Source organism: Candoia aspera, chromosome 11 (assembly GCF_035149785.1).
Source record: "Candoia aspera isolate rCanAsp1 chromosome 11, rCanAsp1.hap2, whole genome shotgun sequence".
Lineage (NCBI taxonomy): Eukaryota > Metazoa > Chordata > Lepidosauria > Squamata > Boidae > Candoia > Candoia aspera.
Window position 1 is genome coordinate 18,075,376 of NC_086163.1, and position 8,361 is coordinate 18,083,736.

At 40.6% G+C, this 8,361-nt stretch overlaps 1 long non-coding RNA gene across 1 annotated transcript; it reads left to right on the forward strand.

The window, feature by feature from the left end:
- The first annotated feature begins 4,512 nt into the window (after positions 1 to 4,512).
- On the forward strand, positions 4,513 to 7,337 carry LOC134503891 (uncharacterized). The gene is made up of 2 exons (XR_010068605.1): positions 4,513 to 4,789; positions 5,934 to 7,337. It is a non-coding gene; the product is annotated as an uncharacterized LOC134503891 (long non-coding RNA).
- Positions 7,338 to 8,361: the final 1,024 nt, after the last annotated feature.

The window sequence follows — 8,361 nt, forward strand, 5'->3', positions numbered from 1 at the left end:
TACTCCCTTTGAGGGCACAAACTTGCTTACTCTACTTGATTTTTGCTGACCCAATGTTAACATGTGATATTTGGGACATGCCATCCACATCAGGGTTACAGATCATTCTGTACATCTTTTTTCTTTCAGCCGATTAAAAAAAAAACAGGCAAAGAATGAGTAGCTGTCACACTGATTTGAATGGACATTTCTTCAACTTACGTATTTTTTAGAAAATGAAATAATGACACTTGGCAAAGTTGAGGGAAGAAGAAGGGGAAGACAACAAATAAAGTGGATTGACAGAAGGAATTACCAGAATGTCCTTGGAAGAGGTACAAGATTATTTTTTTTTACTAGAGATAGGTCCTGAGGACAAGCATTTATCCATGCAGGAACCAGGAGTCAAGCCCAATTTGATGACACCTAACTTAATTCCATGTTAATCTATAATCTACTGTTATATCTCCTCTAACAAAAGTATTCTAAATGATTTTCTCTAATCTATTCCCTATTTAAGCATTGTGAGTCCTACTACATTGGTTGGTTGGTTGGTTGATGTTTTTCCTAACATTTACTACTTTTGCATGCAAGTTCTACCAAAGTATGTCTTTTTTGTACACAACTTTCTAAATGTATTTGTTCACTGTTCTCAGGCAAAAAACTGCAGATGCTACCAAACTCAATTTGCAGTTGTTTCCAATGCAATGGAATATTCCTTTATGCGACTAGAACTTTCTGTATAACAAAGAAATCTCTGGTCCATTTTTATAGCCCTCTTGTGAGCTGTGATGCAAGCCACCAGCAGAAGTCCTTCACTTCACCAGATGGTGGCAGGAAGAAAATCAGGATTATCTGAAAACCATTCCCAGGACAATCACTGCTAATCTGTTCCAATAACTCTGCTGATGTAGGGATATTGTTTATGCAACTGAGTGATGACAGCCCAAAGAATAATCTGTCCTTTGTATTGATTTGGCTTGTTTAGTGTTACTGCACCTAATCAATAAACCCCTGAAGTCTCGTGTCCTAATGGCTGCAGTGCTTGGCCTCTTCAGTACATTTTCAACAGTCCAGAAAGTGGAATCAATATACTGAAAATGCTCTTCCACACTCATCCTTATGAAATGTTTGTATTTCTCCATGTGAGTTTGTGCTAGTAAATGGCTTTTCCAATATGCTGAGATTTTTTTTAATGTAGTGCTCCATACCACAGTGCATATTTTGCACAATCCCCAAGACAGCTAGGAGAACTTTTCATATCATGGGTGAATTGACTAAAAGGGTCAGTACTTCTTTCAGAGGAAGCCATGCAGATAATACTAGAATCAGCTAAATGGTTCCATATAGGCCACTGGCAAATATGGTTGCCCCTCTCTCAAGATTTCCCTTGGCCAGTAATGATTGACCTCAGATTGTAGAAGTCCCTTCTTGAAATGCAAGAACAGGGCCTGATAGCACAGAGTCTCATACAGATTTAAAACTACCAGAGATGCCATCCTACCTCTGCCCTTCTTACTACAGGCTCTCTGGAGTTGAAAATGTCAGGCACAACTGCAGTTTACACTCAACCTCTATGGAAGATAAAGAGATGGGATAATGAAATAAAAATCAAGAGAAAAAGAGACAGGAGGGGAAATGAGAAGGTGAGTAAAGTGGGAGATGGGTCACACAAGATTGAATGTATTTGATTGAGCCTACAAACAGCATTTTGAACAGACCCATTCAATTCTGTCAATGCCTCTCATCATGGCTCTTCCAAAAGATCAAGCTTGAGTTCTGCCTCTCACCCATTCCATTCTTCCTTTGGGGAACATGGAAAGTGGAAAGACTATTGAAACTACACCAGAGGTTCACTTTCTAGTAGCTGTAGATGTTTTCTGAAAGCCTTCAGTGAGGCTCCTGGAGATGTCCACAAATTGTTAAGTAAGTAAATTAGCCTGCAAACTTAACTCATCTCCTGATGACTTCGCATCCATATTATGTCATTTTCTTGGCAATTGTGCTTGGCCAGTGTCTCCTTCAAGGTTTTTTTTTTTTAACTTTCTGGTCCAGTATGCAGCCCTGGTTTTCTCGGAGGTCTCCCATCCAAGGCCCAAGGCCCTTAGTTTCCGAGCACAGAAAATGATCAGCCAGATGCTCCCACTCTGAGAGTTGGAGCTGGAAAAGTGGGAATGAGATACAGGTAGTCCTCACTTAACAACCATTTGTTTAGTGATGGTTTGGGCTTATGACGGTGCTGAAAAAAATGACTTGTGACTGGTCCTCACACTTACAACCATCACAGTGTCCCCACAGTCACATGATTACAATTTGGACACTTGGCAACCGGTTTGCATTTATGACTGTTGCAGTGTCCCATGGTCATGTGATTGCCATTTTTGACCTTTCCAGCTGGCTTCTGGCAAGCAAAATCAAGGGGGGACTGCATGATTCACTTAACGACCATGTGGTTCATTTAATGACTGCTGCAAAAGTCATAAAATCGGGTCAGATTTGCTTAATGACTGCTTTACTTAGCAACCAAAATTCCAGTCCCAGTTGTGGTCGTTAAGCAAGGACTACCTGTAAGCCATTTTGTAAACAAAGGCCAGATGGAGGGCCAGCTTGCAAAAATATCTGCAAGCTATCCTTTTGAAACAGCAATAGTAAGAAACCCAAGATTTTAATCTTGGGCCATGGATATGAATATTATCAGAAGCCAACCTTCTTAGAAACAGCTCTTCGTCTTTCTGTAATTATCTAGGTCAACTCCCGATTTCCTGTGAGAGCACTGAGTTCCAGAAAGAGGGCTATTGCAAGCATCAACAATCTAACAGCCACCTGTTAAGACCTAAAAGCTGTTACTAAACTGTAAATGTGTATACGATCAAAAATTATTAAACATATGACTGGAGGATATTCATATTAGCTATCTTTAATTTTAAATAAATGTAAATGGAATGGAATCAAAGCTTGGTCTTGATCTGGCCCCACCCATTACTTTGGGGGGTGGGGTCCCCAGAATGCCTCTCAACTTGGGAAATGTCGCACAACTATGCACAAAGACACTGCTGGAATAGATTAAGTGGTTAACCAAAGGTGACGGAATTTTGTGATTAAAGAAAAAAAGCTTTGTTTGCCTTAAATTCAGTTATTGTCTGTCTGAATTAAATTTATTTGAAAACTGCAAAGATGTTATTTGCCCCTTGCTTCCACCACTACTTCAAGAAAATAAAGAGATGCTAAAATAGGAACTGAGCTTCAGGGCCACGTACTGGCCTTTTAGAGATGTAAAGTTGTATAAATTGATCTGGGCATGCTAACCAGGAGTGGAATGCCCTTTCTGATCATTGAGTCCTGGTGGAAGGGTATGAGTTCATCCACATTTTCAGAACAAAAGGCTCCACTTAGTAGAATTATTAATAATCGCTCTACTAGAAGGAAAAGGTTTCAGCTTCAGCCATACATGTAGGTCCCCTTGTACTTTGACTGAAGTAAACGTATGGTTTGAAGGTGTGAAAGAGCCGAGATGCCCCTTACTTCATCAGACCCCTTGGGATATGCTTCCTAGAGTATTTTTGGCCAATTGATATCCTGCAGGACAAATCCAGACTTCAGTTTTAGCTGCCCACCTCCCCCTAGAAATTCTATGAAATCTGATGTGCAATTGTTAACATTTCCATTCTCCTAAGGAAAATAAACCAAGTATATTGTGCCATAGTGTTCCCCACCTATCTTATCATCCTAAGAATTTAGAAAAACATTCCAGTCACTCATGGGGCAGACAGGGGCAGGGTTCACCCAGTACCAGGGCAAAGTGTTACTTGTCCCTCTTAAATTCTCAGATTATGCCAAAGTGGATTATTCCAAGTCAGAGTAAGGGCAGGACTGTTGTTTTCTGCTGCTTCCCTCATTCTGACTTGACTTGTGCCTAATATCAAAAAGGCTTGCGAGCAAGTTGAAGGAGACGAGTTCCTGATCTCAGTCTGGCGCTTCCTGGACAGAAATCTCAGAATGGTGCCTTGCCATGAAGAATGGAGATGATTGCTTTCACCAATGGGACCACATAGACATCAGACATGCAGACAGACAGACTCACAGGTGTATGTTAGAGCCCATATTGCCAATAAAACTGTGGAGAATTCCATGCACTTTCTTATTTATTCTGATTTACCCATTACCATTTGATCTCATTCTTCTTTTATTCTCATTCTTTTTCTTTATTCTTTTTATTATTCTTTATTTTATTTATTCTCATTACCATTTGATCTCATTCTTCTTTTACAGAAGTCTGGATCTGGCCATTCCTTTAAGGAGGAAAATACGTTTCCATCTTCATTTCCTGGATTATACAAATGACCTTAAGATTCCTGCTACTGACAGACTTTTATGTTCTTGCTCAAAGATAGTCCCAGGGAAATAGCAAACCACCACAAATGAATGCAGTGGGTGGGTTTGCAGAGCCAAATATATTTGGAACTTTACAAAAATGTCATAAGCCAATAGGCAGTATTAATTTGTATTGTATATATGCTGTCACACATTGATTGTTCAAAGTGCTTGTGTGTGTTTGTCTAAATATGTTCTTTGTCCTACAGGGAGTTTTTGGCACAACACTATCTGTTGTTCTCTGCTTTCTGTGCGTGTGATATACTACTGATTAATTTTTAATACATATCAAGGCTCAGTGCTGCATGGAAATTCTATCCTTTAATTGGGAACTTTTTCTTCCTTAATTACAGAAGGGACAAATCAAGCTATGGTTACATAGCTGATCAGAAGGAAGAGCCAGGCTTGACTGCTTCACACCAAGCACTAAACCTTAAATGTAAGTTAATAAAGTTAATAAAGACAAGTACTATGTTCATATAACAAATGAAATTCAAGCAAATAACCATGGAATGTCTTAACATGACAGCTTGGTTCACACAACAGACTAAAACAAAGGCTGAGTTCCTTCAACAAATTACCCCATTTTAGCAGAAGGCCTGAACTCAATCAATTATCTACAATTAAATCACAATCACCAGAGTGAATGAAGGTTTTGTACAGATAGTCCTCAACTTACAACCACAATTGGGACCAGAACTTCTGTTGCTAAGTGAGGCAGTTGTTAAGCGAGTCACACCCAATTTTATGACCTTTTTGCCACGGTCATTAAGTGAATCACCATGCTCATTAAGTGAATCATGTGGTCATTACACAAATCCAGCTTCCCCCATTGACTTTGCTTGTCAGAAGCTGGCTGAGAAGGACGCAAATGGTGATCACGTGACCCCAGGATGCTGCGACTGTTGTAAATACATGCCAGTTGCCAAGCACCTGAATTTTGATCTCGTGACTGAAGGGATGCTGCTGTGGTCATAAGTGTGAGGACTTGTAAGTCACTTTTTTCAGCACCATTGCAACTTCGAATGGTCACTAAATGAATAGTTGTAAGTTGAGGACTACCTGCAATCTGATCTGATCCCCTACTTGATGTAGAAGTCTCCTCTAACTGCAGACCTGCTGCCCCCATCAGCCCTCTAAGAAATGGGTTCCTGGGTTGAACTGCTTTTATCACAGATGTCCATCTCAGGTCCTCAAAACTACAACTGTTATGCAAACCTGTCCTAATGGAGCCCTCTAATGGTGTTGAATTCCAGTTCCATTTAATGGTAATCTGGTGGAGAGCATGGGTCCAAGGAAAGGAAAGGCTAGGCTAATTGTTTTTTTTTTAATCTCTGCTAAAAACAGCCCGTGATATGACATTGCGGGAAGGAAATTAAAAATGCTTTCAAGATACCACAAATCATACCATGGGAAAGTTGATCTTTTCATGGGGAGGGGGGAGTCGGTAATATACTTCATACTATTATTTTTATTGATTGATCTTTGCTTATTATATCATCTGGAGAGTGAACAGGGGACTGGGTTCAGGTGGCATAAATCTATATTTATTTTCCCTCTCTATCTCCTCATCTTTCTTACAGGAAGGGAAAACAGTTTACGATCAAGTTCAAGATAACAGCATAACGCAAACAATAAACTAAAACTAAACTAAAACTGTTAGGCTCAATAAGGAAAAAAAATGCAGCATGCTAAATCCCATCAGCAGTATAAAAACTGTAAAATTCCCACAGTGGCCAATTAGATGCTTTGAGAAGACCACAAGAGCGTTTCCTAACATTCGTGTATGTTCATTTGCTATCAGTATTCAAAGGCATATTGTCTCAGGTGGTGAATGCTAATATGCAGCCATTATGATCTGTGGTGCCCAGGGTAGGGTATGGTTTAAACCATCAACTAACTAAAAAGGTAGGGTTCACACAATACACTAAGCCGCCATCACTCCTGCCTCCCTAAAATTAGCCAAGCTTGGCGAGTTTGTTGGGGAATGCAGGCATCGGGGCTCGTAGTGTCCTTGTTAAGCATGTTGTGCAAATACAGCTGTCCAGCCATCTGCCCACACTATATTCAGCCCAAGGCTAGTGTCTATATAGCAAAAGGGTTTAACTGTATTCCAGACTTCAACCCCTCATTGGCCAACAAAAACTCAATAACCACCTTCCAGACAATGCCCAGCAAGAGTGCCACCATGCGCTCCATTCTGCAGCAGCCCAGAAACAGCCTGCAGGCTTGACCTGCTGCTTCTTTCCCTGGCTGACTTGGATTGATGTTTCCTTTTGTCCGAGAATCCACCCCGTGCTGTTCAGTGGACTAGCCTGATGCATGGCCACACTGTGTTGCCCTCTTTAAATAAAAGCAGACCATCTCCCATGTCACTTACTTTCTGGCACGAAGCTGCAAGCCAGCCTCCCTCTTCCTGAAAAGTCCCTAGCATCTGCTGTGGGTCCTTCTTTGTTCATCAGCTTAAAATAGAGGAGGCCAACAGAAGTAGCGAGCAGGAGGGAGAATCTTCCCCATCACTAACTATTTCAGAGGCAAACCAGCCTAGGAACCCTTTGTCTGCAGATCTCTTGGCGGATTTCTGCAATCTAAATGAATAAAGGAAAGGCACCTTTCGCTTTGTAATTTCAGTTCTTCCTCTTTGCCTTTGCTGATTGTAAAGCTGCTTTTCCAAAACCAGCCAGCCTCCTCTCTCGAGCATCTTTCCACTGCATTCCACCCATTCTGATGACTACACTTGACCTTCAACTCTGTCCTTTGCATTGTCAGGTTTATAGCTAAACACGATAATGTTTTATTGCAAAATGGAGAAGAGGGCAATGCAGGGTTGTGGTGGTGGTGGTTTTCCATTTTCCATACCCCATCCCAGCATTACCATCATCCCAAGCATGGCATTTGTGTTCTTGTGGTTCTTGGTATAAATAAATACCCAAGCAGGAAGACCAATCTGCGTTCCTCCAGGAATAATAAAGAAAAATAATATGCCATTGATTTTGCTTTGGGTGTCTAAATGTGTTTTTATGATTGTATATGTTTATTGCTTTTCCACACTAATGTCATGAATTCCAGGCAATTAAAAAGGACATGAATTCCAGAGTGTTTAACCAAGGGAAATCTGCCTTCCAAATGCAATGTATTAAAAATTGCAATAATTTTAGCTAGGCTGAAGCCGTAGGAGAAGTTAACTGTCATAAGCAACCATAAAAAGCAGCAGCAGCATCAAAAAACGGACTTTTAAAAAGACATTCAAGACATGCCTTCCTGCTTGGGTATTTATTTATACCCAAAAGAACTGCAAAGTGCCTTAAATATGGCACAGGAGACCATTTTGGTCTCCTGTGCCATATTTAAGGCACTTTGCAGTGCTCCAAGATTTGAAAGCCACCCAATCGTTCACCTGCCTCAAATCTGGCATCTGATATAAATATTTAGGCAAGTAGGCCTAAAATTAGGCAATTCTCATGGGCTAATTTCTTTTATTCCCACTTTCCTGCAGTGAGTTCTTCCAGTTCCAAAGGTTGGTTGGTTTGTTTAATTAATTAAAACATTTATATAGACTCCCATCTTATACTGAACTCTGATGGCTCCCAACCAACACTTAAAGCAGCATCATTGTACAATTAATATATACATATATCTATTAAAACCACAAGTAGTAAAAACCTGGCACCATAATGAACTTTAACAAACAGTCCACCGCAAAAACCCTCGCCGATCTCACCCTATCCCAGCACTTGGGGGAAAAGCCAAGTCTTAATTGCTTTTTGGAAGGCTAGGAGGATGAATCTTCTGACTCCTAATCAAACCCTCTAACTGTTGCTCTGCAGAGGAGCACTACAATTGCTTACTACAAAAAATTGATCCATGAATGCCAGTCCTCTCTAACCTGGGCGCCCTCCATATGTGTACAGGGGTTGAAGTCCACACATCTGGAACGCCCCATGTTGGGGAAGCACTGAAACAACAGGGTAGAACTATCACCATGATGATGCTATTAGTCATGATCATGCT